Here is a 17013-nt window from a genome sequence, read left to right on the forward strand (position 1 = left end):
GCTGCAGGGTCCAAAGCATAGGAAAACAGTTAGCATTTACGATAATAAAATATGAATGCCATGATTCATTTTGTTACGTCAGGAATGTCCAACGTGTGGCCCGCGGGACAGCCTGCAACACAATCGTTAGCTTTCTAATATCAGCATACTACCCATTTTGTTCTGCTGATTTTGCAGGTGTACACGATTGTATTTTTTTTTACCTGAAAAATGATAGCATGTTAACATTAGTGTGCTATCTTTTTCAGGTAATTTTGTAAGTATACACCTCAATCATATTTTGGCACTTGATGCATGCTTATGTTAGCACTCATTTTTCCAGGTACAGAGTAACGTATGTTTATATGTGAAGCATATTACAATTACCATATTAGCATGGTAGTTTATTTTTATTTTTAGCAAACTTAGCAGGTGTAAGCCTCAGTGCTACCAATGCTAACTGCAAGCAGGCTATTGTTAGCATGTTAGCATAGTAATGTTAGCATACTAGCATTTGTAGCTCAATCTTTGTCACTTGGTGCATGCTTATGTTTGCATGTTAGCATTTTAAACATTTTTTTTCCAAATACACACCTCAGAGTAATATTTTTTGAACTTGACGCATGTTGCAGTTAGCATTTTAGCATGCTAGCTTGTTATAAACCAAACTTACCAGGTATACATCTCAGTCATATATTTTGGTATATAAAACTGCAAGCACGCTATTGTTAGCATAGTAATGTTAACATGGCAACTTTTGTAGCTAATTTTGCTCATATTTTTTTGTAAAATGATGGATGCTTATGTCTGCATGCTAGCATTTTAAACACATTTCTTTCAGATACACACCTCAGAGAAATATTTTTGTACTTGACGCATGTTACAGTTAGCATTTTAACATAATAGCTTCTTTTTTTCCCCAAACTTAGCAGGTATACACCTCAGTGCCATATATTTTGGTATTTCACTGCAAGTATGCTATTGTTAGTATGTTAGCATAGTACAGTTAGCATGCCAGCTTTTTTTTTTTTAGTTAATTTTGGTCATATTTTTTTGTAACTCGACGGTATCAGTTCACCTTCGGCTTTTCAGCATTCACACAAAATTCCTACAGCCTTGTTTTGGGGAAAATGGGAGGATGCAAAATCCACGCAGGGATGTTCGAATACTTAATCGCTGTGCAAAGCAACCATTAGGCCACCGCGATGAAAAATGTAAACATGTTAATTGTTTGTCTTTAAAGGCCAACTGAAACCCACTACTACAGACCACGCAGTCCGATAGTTTATATATCAATGATGAAATCTTAACATTGCAACACATGCCAATACGGCCGGTTTAGTTTACTAAATTGCAATTTTAAATTTCCCGCGAGGTATCCTGTTGAAAACATCACGGAATGATGACGCGTATGTTGACACGTGCTTGTGAAGTTATTGGTTGGAGCGGACATTTCAGCCCAGCACCACTCACGGCTAAAAGTCGTCTCTTTTCATTGCTTGATTACACAGTATTTTTGACATCTGTGTTGCTGAATCTTTTGCAATTTGTTTAATAATAATGGAGACTATAAAGAAGAATGCTGTTGGTGGAAAGCGGTGGATTACAGCTGCCTTTAGCAACCGAAACACAGCCGATGTTTCTTTGTTTGTTGTGAAGCTTTAACACAGAACAGTCAAGCGAACATGTTTCTCTACCACATGTCAACCAATTGTGATATTAAGTCGGCTCTTACCGGAGACTTCAGCGGATTATGCGACCTCCTCCTGCAGCTCTCAAAAAGGCAGCTGTGATCTTGGTTCCTCCATTGGCTTCTCTCAGAGACATTGGCGTTCATCGCAGCCCTCCGACTTTCAGGTATGACTTTATAATCTCACTAAAACACTATTAACACAATAAGCAGATAAGGGATTTTCCAGAATTATCCTAGTAAATATGTCTAATAACATATGAATCGCTCCCACTTCCGCCACCTGGAGCCGTCGCCTTTTTTTTGGTGTGTGCTTCACTCTAACTTTCCTCATCCACAAATCTGTCATTCTCGCTCAAATTAATGGGGAAATCGTCACTTTCTTGGTCTGAATTGCTCCTGCTGCTGGTGGCTATGATTATAAACGATGTGAGGAGCCCTACAACCCGTGACGTCACACGCACATCGTCTGCTATTTCCGGTACAGGCAAGGCTTTTTTATTAGCGACCAAAAGTTGCGAACTTTATCGTCGATGTTCTCTACTAAATTCTTTCAGCAAAAATATGGCAATATCGCGAAATGATCAAGTATGACACATAGAATGGACCTGCTATCCCCATTTAAATAAGAAGATCTCATTACAGTAGCCCTTTAATGTCAGTGTGCACTTTGACCCCTGCTGGACACGTGTGAGACAGTGTGGCAAAAACACACACCTCCGCGTGAATGACAGTAAACAACACAGGGTCTCTAGCCATGCCCCCCTGCCACACACAAACGCACACTCCTTTAAAACACACCATTCAAAAAGGATCCCCAACCGAGAAAAAAAATCTCTTTTCCAGGGCTGTCGCCATGGCGTGCCTCTTGTTTGGGAAGGATATCAGGCCGCCGCTGCACGCGCTCACGCGCACACACACACACACACACAGCAGGCGCCAGTTTGTAATTAACACTCTGCAGATTACGTTTACAGGACCAACACGGTCTGTCTGAGTTTTATTAGCGCCTGGGTTGTGCTCGTACCCCCCCCCGGAGACTCGGCAACACAGCTGGAAATTGTTGTGTCCTGTGTGAGACTATTGTGAGAGTGTTGCAATAAGATACACACTGTGACAAAACGAAGAGTGTCCCACTGGGAAGGTAAATCATTCGCATGGTTTGCTCAGGTGAGTACAACGAGGCGATGACCCCTCAAACTCAAAAACAGTGGCACTCAATCAGATAAGTTATTGAGCTAAAGTCAAAACACTTGTATCTCAAATCAGCTCCGCCTATTGAAAATAATTGAAACCACTTTATCCGTGCTTGGCCCCACAAAAACACTGCCATTTTAACATGTGCCATGATTTTTAAAAACAAAAACGTTAATATTCCACTATTTGAAAAACAATTCAATAATGTAGTAGTGCAGGGTGATATGGTTGAAAACTACCGTACTTCCGGAGTATAAGGCGCACTTAACATCCTTGTTTTCCCTCTAAACTCGACAGTGTGCCTTATAAACCGGTGCGCCTAATGTACGGAATGATTCTGGTTTTGCTTAACGACCTTAAAGCTATTTCATTTGGTACATGGTGTAATGATAAGTGTGACCAGTATATGGAAATTACACATAAGCGATACGTGTAGACTGCGATATGACTCAAGTAAACACCACCAACATTTTATATGTTCCATTGAAAATATAGAACATTACATATGGCGCTCAAAAATCTGTCAAAATGTTTTAGTATGACTTTGGTAAGCTATGAAGACACGCCGCTTGATGGATTGTACTGTGCTTCAACATAGGAGTATTATTATGGTGTGTGTATAAAGTACAGCAAGACATTATCTGGCGTCTTGTTTTGCAACAATATGCAAAAGCACCTTTTCTTACCTTCTGGTACCTGCTGATCTGTATTTGGGATCTGCATAAGTCCTGAAAATGTGCGCACGCCCGCCTTTGTAGTCCGCTGTTGTCGATAAGCTTCTTGTTATGAGACATTCATCCTCTACTGTTCCCATTTCTAATATAAAGCAGTGTAAAGTTCTTATATCTGTCAGTAAACTCGCCATGAAAGCGCTAAAACATACTGGTATAGTGAGTTTACATTATTCACTCAAGGAACTTTAGTATTAGAGAGTTCCGGTCAGACGGTTTTTCACGGGACACATTTCCGGCGTTGTTCTTGTTTACGAATGAGAAGATGCTGCTCCGTTAATGATTTAAGTAAAGTCTGAATGTCATTAAAACATTTAGCTCCATCTTTTGACACTTCTTCCACTCCTGTCCTTGCACACCGCTATAACAAAGATGATGGAGAAAAGACGCTGCCGAAGGTGAGCCACGTAAACCGGGGCTTACTTTCGGCAGCATCTTTTTTCCGCACACAAAACGGCACATCCTGAAGCAACTGTCAGAAAGTGGCTTGAAGATGATCTGTAAAACATAATCTATGCAACAATTCAACCAAATATCCACTATTACATGTCATTTAGACCAGTGGTTCTCAAATGGGGGTACGCGTACCCTTGGGGGTACTTGAAGGTATGCCAAGGGGTACGTGAGATTTAAAAAAAAAAAAATCTAAAAATAGCAACAATTCACAAATCCTTTATAAATATATTTATTGAATAATACTTCAACAAAATATGAATGTAAGTTCAGTGTTGACAGCTAGATTTTTTGTGGACATGTTCCATAAATGTTGATGTTAAAGATTTCTTTTTTTGTGAAGAAATGTTTAGAATGAAGTTCATGAATCCAGATGGATCTCTATTACAATCCCCAAAGAGGGCACTTTAAGTTGATGATTACTTCTATGTGTAGAAATCTTTATTTATAATTGAACCTCTTGTTTATTTTTCAACAAGTTTTTAGTTATTTTTATATATTTTTTCCAAATAGTTCAAGAAAGACCACTACAAATGAGCAATATTTTGTCACTGTTATACAATTTAATAAATCAGAAACTTATGACATAGTGCTGTATTTTACTTCTTTATCTCTTTTTTCCCAAACAAAAATGCTATGCTCTGATTAGGGGGTACTTGAATAAAAAAAAAAAATGTTCACAGGAGGTACATCACTGAAAGAAGGTCGAGAACCACTGATGTAGACCACAAGGAAGTGTTTTATATTCAGAAAAAAAAATTATAATAATATGACCCTTTAATGCGACTTATAATATATATGAAAATATGGAAAATAGACCATTCATCGGCAGTGCGCCTTATAATCCGGTGCGCCCTATGGTCCGGAAAATACGGTATGTGATTTATATTGGCCAATATCGATGATTATTTATATTTTTCATAGCTAAAATGCTAGCAACATTTTTTTTTTTTTACCAGTCTAATAGAAGAACAGCTAGAATACAGCTAAGACAGCGTCATGTGATGAAATCCATGATTATCAGGTTATAACTTTCATAAAAACCTTGAATGTTAGCATAGTAATGTGTTAGCATGTTATTTTTAGCATGCAAAAACAAAAGTGTGGCGCCAAGAAACAAAATCCATGTTTTAGCTAAAAAAACAATGATTTGTATTAGTCGATATCGATAACTATTTTTTTTTTTATGTCCGATAAAAATAAGGAGCAGAAAAAAAATCCATGAAATTTGGATTTCAAAATTAACCTTTATCTGATTATAATCCCCTCAGCTATCAATGCAGAAAGGAAAGGAAATGTCAACATAAGCCTGGAAAAAAATGTGAACAAAATTGTAAAATCACATTGAACACTTGAACAATAAGCTTTTAAAATGAAGGTGCAAAAATAAAGAATGGGCAGAGTTACCGAAGAGAGATGTTGTGATATTTTCCCACAATCAGAGTAGTGGGGGAGAAGAGTGGATGCTATTCAGGCGACATGCTAGGAGCGTCACTATCACACTAGGTCGGGCTGCAGCAGGTCGAGAGAGGTGGACACGGCTGGTTTGGAGCGTAGCAAAACAATAGTCTGCCTTGACACTGCATCCCCGAGCAGCTTCAGACACTCGTAGAAAGTTGAGTTCTAGGTAAAAGACTCAAGTAAATGGATTATAGTCTCGCATCGCATAGTTTGAGTCTCTTTGACGGTGTCTTTGTCACGGCTGTTTACAATAGGCAGTGCCTTATGTTGCGTTTTGTTAGCGTTCTCCAAAGGTTTGTGTTAGATCCAGTCCTACGCTTTTATTTTGGCGGCTCTTTCTGTTTTGTTGATGTTGTTGTCTGTTCACTGGACTACAGAGGACCCTTTTCATGATGGGCCTAATACGCGCTACTTCGTGGACGCCGTCTGCTCCACATTTCCCGTCTGTCAAGCGCTGACAAACAGTGCATCATGGGAGATGCACTTGTTGTGATTTTGAGGATGCAGACAAAGCAGGTAGGAGCGTGAGGTCAAAAAGGGATATTTATTGATAAACGAACAAAAAGCGAGAGCAACGACAGAAAACGGACAGACTATGAAGAAGAAAAAAAAACTCCTGAAAACAAGCAAAACACTCACAGGAATCCCAGCCAGAGTAGAAATATTACAGTAAGTGTTTGTTTTGTTCTAGTTTATTATGGTTAGTTTCTATTTTTAGCACCTAGCAATGCTCCTGATTATATATTGTTTCAATAAACCTACATTAAATTAAGTTAAAGTTAAAATACCAATGATTGTCACACACACACTAGGTGTGGTGAAATTCGTCCTCTGCATTTGACCTGTCTCCTTGTTAACCCCCTGTGAGGTGAGGGGAGCAGTGAGCAGCAGCGATGGCCGCATCGGGGAATCATTTTGGTGATTTAACCGCCAATTACAACCCTTGATGCTTACTGTAGTGCCAAGCAGGGAGGTAATGGGTCCCATTTTTATAGTCTTTGGTATGACACGACCAGGGTTTGAACTCACGACCTACCGATCTCAGGGCGGACACTCTAACCACAAGGCCACTGACTTCAGCACTCCGCTTCTAAAATGTATTGCTCATCCTCTTTGTGTTCGGGGTCAAAATATAAGGTTCTGGGTCATATTTTTTCCCAAAGTAATCGTTGTTGGCTCTCACAAAGTCTGCTTGTGTAGTATTGTTGTTGATGTGGAAGGGATCTGTGATTCCTAGCGCGTTATCTTTCAAAATGGCTTGGAAATGTCAGTGTGGTTGATACTATTTTGATCATACTGTATCTTGTTATTTGCAAACTTTGTAAGTCTTTTGGTGTCGTAAATCAGATATATATGATAATAGTTTCAGTACAGAGGCAACTTGTTCTTCCACTCTACTGCTACTTTAACAGCATGCAGTCGTGTGATAATGACAGTCCTGCAGGCTGTTTTATGGAGCTCAAATAACTGCTCCTGGCTAGAACTGGACGATTATGGCAAAAATAATCATCACGATTATTTCTGATTGATATTGAAATCACGATTAATAACATGAACTTTAATATTTCTTGTACCACCCAAACTGTAAATATAATTTAAAAGATGGGATCCAAATTACTAAAGAATAAACAAATAAAATAATAATGATAATAATAATAATAGTAATAATACTTTAGAATAACAATAGCAATCTAGTAAAACAACAACATTCAGTTTTAACGTTTTATTATTTTTTTTATTTCGTTGTTCACCATTTACACTTATCTTACCACCATAAAATGTGTGCTTTTTGTTCTAATACAATGTTACATAATGAAAAATCCTCACAATTGGACCATTTTGACCAATATTTTAAGTGAAAGCAAAGTAATTTTGTAAATGTATGTATAAATTACAATTACTTTTTTGAGACCTTTATTTTCTTAGCGCACAGCGCTGTTGTTGTGGGGGGCGGGGGGTGTACTGCTCTTCTGAGCTTGACGAGTAAGGAGACGTCTTGAGGTTGTTAAAATAATTAAAGTTCCTCAAGTCGCAACAGCTGTTTGTACGCTGATTTACATCCATGATGTCGTTCACAACAACACATGCACATTAAATGCGTTGCAGGTGTATGGATTGCTTTTGCGAGCTTTAGCTTCCTAGTTTCAAGTGGTCATCTCCGCATTGTTTAGCTCAGGACGTGTTTGGCAGATCAACAAATGCCACCGGACATGTTATTTTCTCCTCTTAATGACAGCATCAAGTTCACTGATATTCTGCATTTCCCAGCGGATTCTGTTTTTTTGGCCAATTCTGTGACTCCGTCTGTGGTTATGTGAACTCGAAAATACCTTATTTTTTGGTTGAGTTTAGTGATTATTACATAGGCATACTGGCGTTGTGTCAAATAAAAAGTAGCAACCATGGTGGGAGCACAAACTTCTAGTAGGCGTGCTCTTTTTTTCCACTTACACGCTCCTTATCCGTTATGTACAAGATCAGAAATTTGCATGCACATTGCGCGGCACTATAATCCTTTTATTATTATTATTATTATTATGTTTTTATGGTCGTGACAAGCCAAAATATATCGGAATTGAAATTGGAATAACTGAGATGACTGGCTAAACACGACAGCACGCTCAGGCTGCAGAATGTAGCAGCAAGGGTTAAAGAAATGTGACTGCTTATAGAAATATATAAAAACGCTAAAGCTGATTGACGATCTGAAGGTGGGATCAAACACTGCCAGGCAGCATTCCTGCAGTGCCCCCGCTGGGCTCCACGCCGCTCGTAGACCCAAAGACAAAATGGGCTTCGTGTCGGCGCTGATATCAAGCAGAATGTGTGCTGATCTTGCAGGAAACACACCTTGCTGGGAGGTGTGAAGTCAAGAAATCTGGAAGCAATCTGAACAAGTACACTGCAGATGTTCCGAGAGACAGCATAAATGTGCACCCAGATGATCAGCGCCTCTATGACGCTGTCAAGGAGAACCCAACAGGAAAGACGAAAGGCCCAATGTCTGATCGTTGTCATAAATCATAGCCAGGTGGCAGTCGGCCAGAAGGCCCGAAAGAACAAAGGCCCACAGAACCATGGCCCAAACAGTTATATTTACACGCAACACCAAAGAATCAATTGACGCACATTCCTTTATTTTACACGACAAACATGTTGCAGAGTGTTTAGTGTTTCCAGGAAGGTGTGCTTCTACAAAACCCAAAACCAGTGAAGTTGGTGCGTTGTGTAAATGGTAAATAAAAACAGAATACAATGATTTGCAAATCCTTTTCGACTTATATTGAATTGAATAGACCGCAAAGACAAGATACTTAACGTTCAAACTGGTAAACTTTTGTCCTTATTTTTGATTGTTTATTAAGTCTGGAAATAAATATTTTTAGCCTGATGTAGCCATTCTTTTACCACTTGACGTGTGTTTGGGTTCATTCTCCTGTTGGAACACCCAACTGCACCCAAGACCCAACCTCCGGGCTGATGATTTTAGGTTGTCCTGAAGAATTTGGAGGTAATCCTCCTTTTTCATTGTCCCATTTACGCTCTTTAAAGCACCAATTCCATTGGCAGCAAAACAGGGCCAGAGCATAACACTACCACCACCATGCTTGACGGTAGGAATGGTATTCATGGAATAAAAGGCCTCATCTTTTCTTCTCCAAACATATTGCTGGGTATTGTGGCCAAACATCTTAATTTTTGTTTCATCTGACATCACATGGACAAAGATAAGACCTTATAGAGGAAAGTTCTGTGGTCAGAATTAGAATTAAGGTTTTAGAATGGCCTTCCCAAAGTCCTGACTTAAACATGTGTACAATACTGGAGAAACACGCCCATGTCAGAAAACCAACACATTTAGCTGAACTGCACCCATTTTCTCAAGAGGATTGGTCAAAAATTCAACCAGAAGCTTGCCAGAAGCTTGTGGATGGCTACCAAAAGTTCCTTATTGCAGTGAAACTTGCCAAGGGACATGTAAACAAATATTAACATTACTGTATGTATACTTTTGACCAAGCAGATTTGCTCACATTTTCAGCAGACCCATAATAAATTCATAAACGAACCAAACTTCATTTGAATGTTTTTTTGACAAACAAGTATGTGCTCCAATCACTCTATCACAAAAAAGTAAGAGTTGTAGAAATTATTGGAAACTCAAGACAGCCATGACATTGTGTTCTTTACAAGTGTATGTAAACTTTTGACACTTTTGACCAGGACTGTATCTGCAACTTGTGCAACGGTGCGGCTAATATATGGAAACATACTTTCCCCCCTAAAATTTAGTGGGTGCGGCTTATATACCGGTGCGCTCTATAATCCGGAAAATAAAGTAATCTGTGCCTTTTATTAAGGAAACACATTTTCAGATATTAAATATTGCATGAAAAATAAATGTAGTACAAACTACAGTACTTGTTTGAAAGTAATCTAAAAATAATGGACGGCATTTGTCTTTAAAATCTGTCTGTTCTATTCTGATTGGCATCTCGCCGTCTCATTAGAGAGTTACCCAGGAGAGAAGGCTTGTCAATAAGGCTGAGGTAGCAGCAAGTAATGGCCTTGAAAAAGAGGATTTCTTACTTGTGATATTTCCCACAATCAGAGTAGTGGGGGAGAAGATTGGATGATTTTCAAGTAATATTGTATCGCTGATATTTGGTTGTTTTTTTTTTTTACAACAGAACTACATCAGCATATACAATATATACTGTACACACATGACACCAGTATTTAGTATTAAAAAGTAATAAGTGAAGTAGGTAGTTAATAAGCACTGCTCAAGCACCAGCCTTAACCTGTATGAGAAAAGTTCTCTTTTTGTTGGAGAACTTCTGTTTGCATTCATTTAAGAATAAAAAATACTGTCATTATCAATCATTTTCTCCAAATTTGCTGCTGTATTGACATGTTGAGCTGCTGCCTAGCCTCTGAGTTGGTGATAGTTGAGTATCTCACCCCTCACCTGAATAGTAGAAGGTTGTGGACATAAACTGAGAAGTTGGTCAACTTTGACATGCCAACTGACATCCATCCATCCATCCATCCATCCATCCATCCATCATCTTCCGCTTATCCGAGGTCAGGTCGCGGGGGCAACAGCCTAAGCAGGGAAACCCAGACTTCCCTCTCCCCAGCCACTTCGTCTAGCTCTTCCCGGGGGATCCCGAGGCGTTCCCAGGCCAGCCGAGAGACATAGTCTTCCCAACGTGTCCTGGGTCTTCCCCGTGGACTCCTACCGGTTGGACGTGCCCTAAACACCTCCCTAGGGAGGCGTTCGGGTGGCATCATGACCAGATGCCCGAACCACCTCATCTGGCTCCTCTCGATGTGAAGGAGCAGCGGCTTTACTTTGAGTTCTTCCCGGATGGCAGAGCCTCTCACCCTATCTCTAAGGGAGAGACCCGCCACACGTCGAAGGAAACTCATTTCTGCCGCTTGTACCCGTGATCTTATCCTTTCGGTCATGACCCAAAGCTCATGACCATAGGTGAGGATGGGAACGTAGATCGACCGGTAAATTGAGAGCTTTGCCTTCCGGCTCAGCTCCTTCTTCACCACAACGGATCGGTACAACTGACATGTTGCGGTTAATAGTATTATGTCTTTATTTTTCGTTATGTTAATAATGTTCATCAGTCAACTCAGTGGTGTTAATTTTCAATCAAGATAACAAAATAATTTAGAACTCAAATTACATTGTCCTCGACTGGTGCACTAACATCATGTGGTTTATATTTTTTAAATGTGTAGCATAATCTACAAAGATACAAATAATTGCTATTGCGACATCTAGTGGACACATTTAGAAGAGCGGTTTCTTTCATTCAAAAATGTTGGCTAATTTTTATACTTGGCAAACTCATCCCGCAGGCCGGATAAAACTTTTTTGGCCCGCGGGCCATACATTTGAAACCCCTTATCTAAAGTATGCGTTCTCAAGGTGACAAACTCAGAGAAACTTTTTCAGGAAAAGTGTGTTTGCTGTTTGACGGTTTGCTAGCTAGTGAAAAGTACATAGGATTGTCCATAAGATAACGTTCTAAACAATTCCTACTGGGAAGATTTGAGTTGTGTGAGAGCCAGAAGGGCCCCTGTGACGATCCAGACCTCAACCTCCTAGTAGTGGGTGGACAAAAGCCAGAATCCACCAGGTTGCTACGCTTCCTGATCCCTCACATTACGCTGGGTGCCCTCCCGGCTCCGCAGACTTGGCACGGCCGGCCAGCCGACTTCAAAGTGGGCTCTGACCTCGCATACCGGGTGAGGTTCGGATTAACGAGCTCTGGACATCAAACATTCGGATCTCCCCCCCACACGCGAGGCATCAAACCCGAGTCGGCGGACAAAAAGGTTGAAAGATCAGCCATGGAAGTTTAAACGTGGTGACCAGCGTGGAGGATGTTCCTCAACAGTCCAATTAGGTGGCGTGTGGGAGAGCGCCACTCGCTGGGCTGCCGGCCAAACAGCAGGATCTTCAGGATTCTTTTGAACCACTCAAACTGTCACGTTGTGTCAACACTTTTATACTCCATCCATGTTTTATTGCGGACAAAAGTACTCATTAAGTGTTCTTACCGCTTCCTTTTGACAGCGTAGGATTCGGTTCGTGATGTCTTACACACACTCGGACCTGATAACCGGCCAGGCGGTGCTATTAGGACCTACTTAATCATCCAAAAGGAGCGACTGTGGTTTTGAAATGGATGCCAACGCTAAGGAGGAGTCGCCTGCTTTGATCAGCGGGAAAACTGCACTGGTTGTAATTTCATCAGGTTTTGGCTTGGGCGTATCACTTGGTTCCAGGAGGAGGGAGACGAGGAATAAAGGCCAGAGTCGTCGTTAAGTTGATGGACGATGACGTCGTCGTCTCAAACAGGTCTAAAGCGCCAGACCCAGGGGCGAGATCAAGGCGGGCAATATTGGGAGGAATATTACAGCGAGCAGGAAAACCGATAACGTGGCAGAGAACGTCAAAGACCTTCCTTGGATGCCAGCCTTGCGAGAAAAGGTTTGTGGTAGTACCTCAACTTACAAGCGCAAGGATATGACTGAGTTCCCAACTTATCGCAACTCACCGTCATTTGTTGAAATTTATTTTATATCAATTTATTTGTGTTATTATTTTAAAATAGACTCCCATTTTCATTCTACTGGATGGAGAGTTTATTAGGTGACCACAGATGACGCGCTAGCTGTTCAAAGTCGGTGCATCAGTTGATCACGTCTCTGCGCTGCTGACTTGTCTCCAATCAAGATGATCTCCTACTGGCCCCACTATGGACTGGACTCTCACACTATTAACTAGATCCGCTCGTAGCCCAAGAGGGAAGGGGGTCCCCCACATCTGCTGTCCCCTCCAAGGTTTTTCATTGTATCCCATCGGGTTGAGTTTTTTCTTGCCCTGTTGTGGGATCTGAGCCAGGGATGTCGTTGTGGCTTGAAGTGATAAATAAACTTTGATTGATTGATTTATCGTAAATTCCGGACTATAAGCCACTACTTTTTTCCTATGCTTTAGAACGACTGATAAAATAAAACGATACAGCTTACTTATGGATTGTTCTTCACTAACGGCCATGTTTTGTGTTCAGTTGTTTCCAATAAACTTGGGCAGAGTCACTAAAAAGGTGCGTTGTTGTTTGTGCTATGTCGTCATCTTTTGGAAGAGTTCGCTCACTGCAGGTGTTGTGAGTTGAAAATGTACTTCTTGTTTTAATGCCTTGAACCGGAAGTAAAACTGTCTGGAGCATTTCTGCGTTAAAGTTAAAGTTCCAATGATAGTCACACACTCACTGGGTGTGGTGAAATTTGTCCTCTGCATTTGACCCATCCTCATGTTCACTCGCTGGGAAGTGAGGGAAGCACTGAGCAGCAGCGTGACTGCGCTCGAGAATCATTTGGTGATTTAACCCCCAATTCCAACCCTTGCTGATGAGTGCCAAGCAGGGAGGCAATGGGTCCCAGTTTTTGTAGTCTTCGGTATGACTCAGCCGGGGTTTGAACACACGACCTCCCAGTCTCAGGGCAGACACTCTAACCACAAATCCACTGAGCTGGCGTTTAACACATCACTCCAAGCAACATTAGTATGTTTTACAATGTAACTAAAACAATTCTTATTTACGAAACCGTTCCACGTTTGATTGTTTGCAGCAGTGTTTTATTGCATAATTTGTGCGTGCTATCATAATGTAATAAAGATAGCGTCGTTACTATTAGCTAACATGTTAACACATTTAATGGACACCATTGGTGTGTTGGTTCCTAGAGTCAACACAACTCTTGGTGTGTTGGTTCCTAGAGTCAACACAAGTCTTGGTGTGTTGGTTCCTAGAGTCAACACAAGTCTTGGTTAAAAAAAAAAAAAAAAAATAGCCTTCAGATTCATAGCGCCATGGTCATGGAATAAATGCCAAAAAGATCTGAGGTTACCTGAACTCATCACTTTGGGAGGACTTTCAGGCCATTTTTAAGGCTCAATAAAATGTTTCTATTGGACTTTGTATTTGTTTTCAAATATTTTTTTTTGAAGAAAATGTTTTACTTTTTACTTTACTTTGTTTTTATGTTTTTTTGTGAGTAATTTGTACTTTAAACTGTGGTGTATATAACTGCTCCTGTTTTTGTTGTTATATTTAGTTATGAAACCTGTTTTTGCTGCCCTCTTGGTCGGGTCACTCTTCTAAAAGACATTTTAACCTAAATTTTAATAAATGAAAATGAAAATGAACGAATAATTGTTTGTGTTAGTATTATTAACTTACAATGGCATTCTTTTTGTAAATTCCTCAGTAAATTCCCCAATACGTCACCGTGGAGTTATTGAGTCTATTTAGCTGATTGGAGAGCTACTGTAGCTTGCACAGTTAGTGGGCCCATGAAGAGGACTTCTGTTTTGTTTGATCAGCCGTTTTACTGCCGTGTTACAGACACCGTTTGGAAACAATTAAGGTATGTAAATAAACATTTACAGAATCTTACTATGTAAATGACTCATTTTGCAATGTATATATCTGCAACTTATAGTCCGGTGCGGCTAATACATGTAAACATACTTTTCCCCCCTAAAATTGTGTGGGTGTGGCTTATATACCGGTGTGCTCTATAGTCCAGATATTAAATATTGCATTAAAATAAAATGTAGTACAAACTACAGTAATTCTTTAAAGTAATGTAATAATAATGGATTGAATTTGACTTTAAAATTTGTCTCTTCTGTTCTAATTGGCATCTAACCGTCTCATTAGAGAGTTACCCAGGAGAAAAGCTGAGGTAGCAGCAAGTAATGGCTTTGAAAAAAGGGATATTCTTTGTTAGTTGTAATATTTCCCACAGTCAGAGTAGTGGGGGAAAAGAGTGGACGGTTTTCAAATAATATTATATCGCTGATATTTGGCATTTTACATAAATCGATATCGGCCTTCTTTATTTGTATCGACCTTTTTTTTTTAAAACAGAACTACATCAGCATATACAATACATACACATATGATAGCAGTATTTAGTATTCAAAAATAATTAGTGAAGTAGAAAGTAATAATCACTGCTCAAGCACCAGCCTTTTGATCTGTATGAGAAAGGTTCTCTTTTTGTTGGATAACTTTTTTTTGTTTTCTTTTAAGAATAAAAAAATATTAAATTTGTAATCACTTTCCCCAAATATGCCATTAATTGATTAACTTGGACCCTGACTTAAACAAGTTGAAAACTTATTCGGGTGTTACCATTTAGTGGTCAATTGTATGGAATATGTACTGAACTGTGCAATCTACTAATAAAAGTATCAATCAATCAATCAATTAATGCTGCTATATTGACATATTGAGCTGCTGCATAGCCTCTGAGTTGGTGAAAGTTCATTCTAGATTATAAATCATGCCTCTCACCTGGATAATAGAAGGTCATGGACATAAACCGAGAGGTTGGTCCACTTTGACGTCCAACTGGTGAGAAAGACACGAAAAAACACTTTAACACTGTGTGTAAAAGATGATTAATTTTGCATCTAAAAGAGAAGATATAAACATTCCATCAGTCGACATCCCAGTGAGAGCAGACATTGTACAATAAGTTATTGATTTATTATGTTCATAGTTTGTATTTCTTGTGTAGCAATTAGCAATACTGCTACATGATGCTTAATGTTTCACAAAAGCTGCATTTGTTAGCACACAGCTTCTAAAACTTCTAAAACATCCTCCTTATATGCAGGCTCTAAAAAAATAGGTTTCTGGATTTTCATTTGTCCCAAAGTTGTCTCTCTGCCATAATTAGTAGTGTTGTTGAAAGAAAAGTGAACATTGTATTGTGTCTGTGAAATTAATACGCCACCATATGCTTAAATGAGCAAAATATGTAAATATTACATGTTATTATGAATATTACTACATTACATATATACTTACAGTGTTTATATAAAACCTTGGAGATTTTTGGATGTTTTTTAGAGCGCTTTATAGGCGGAATAGAACGTCATTGTTAGCGGTCTTTTGCTACCATTTATTTACGAGTTAGGATGCATAAAAAAGCAAAGCATACGTGTTCTTGTCTCACAAAAGGACTGTGAATGATAGACACAATAAAAAAAAAAAGTGCAGGACCAGCAAAAGTCCAAAACTAAGTCACTGCATGTTAGCCACTCGAACTCGAAAAACACAGCCACCAAAAATAGAGTGACTGCATCAGTTAATGGTGCGGCCAATGAGGTGCGAGGTGGTGGCCCCTTGTCCCTCAGTGCCCCCTCTGGGCAGCGGCCCTGCCGGGAAAGCTCAACAGATGACGACACGGCAAGCCTTAAATAAGTGGACAGCGCTCGTAAAATGAGAAACGGCGGCAGGACAAACTGCACACACACACACACGCACACGCACGCGCACACGCACACACGCTCATCAAAGGCTATTGTGTCCACATGGGCCCCCGCATTGCAGCATGGTGACAAGCAGAGCAGATTTGTTGGCTGCGTGGTGACGCATCGAGCTGGCTCTGAGGCTCCACAAGCATCATCAGGACGCGAGCGCGGGTCCAACAACACGCAGACTCTCTGGTGCCCCCATGTCTGCGCTCGAGGGGAACATTGGGACACTCACAGCCAAGGCTGCTCACTGCCAGGTCCAATAAGCAGACGTCGGTGTACACCTCTGACAGACTAAAACAATACTTCTTGATTATCAAACACTCTGCATAATAAAAGTGATGAAGTATCACTGAACTTTATGCTGCTCCTCGAGGTCACATCAGGACACGCAGACATATTTATCTAACAACTACCATGCATGGATGGTCTTTAAAACAACAGTCCGTGGTCTCCATTGTGGTATTTTAGCCTTCAAAATGTACCACATATTTTCAATGGAAAACAGGTTTGGACTACAGGCAGGCCAGTCTAGTACCGGCACTCTTTTACTATGACGCCACGCTGTTGTAACACCATGGATTGGCATTGTCTTGCTGAAATAAACAGGGGCGTCCATCATAACGTTGCTTGGATGG

General features: G+C 40.1%; 1 long non-coding RNA gene across 1 annotated transcript in view; it reads right to left on the reverse strand.

Annotated features, from left to right (window-relative positions):
• LOC133556083 (uncharacterized) overlaps positions 1-17013 on the reverse strand; it is a 522853-nt gene that overhangs the window by 420094 nt on the left and 85746 nt on the right. The window contains exon 3 of the long non-coding RNA XR_009807446.1: positions 15408-15464. This is a non-coding gene — a long non-coding RNA (uncharacterized LOC133556083). The remainder of the gene's footprint in view (positions 1-15407; positions 15465-17013) is intronic.

This window comes from Nerophis ophidion, linkage group LG07 (genome assembly GCF_033978795.1).
Source record: "Nerophis ophidion isolate RoL-2023_Sa linkage group LG07, RoL_Noph_v1.0, whole genome shotgun sequence".
Lineage (NCBI taxonomy): Eukaryota > Metazoa > Chordata > Actinopteri > Syngnathiformes > Syngnathidae > Nerophis > Nerophis ophidion.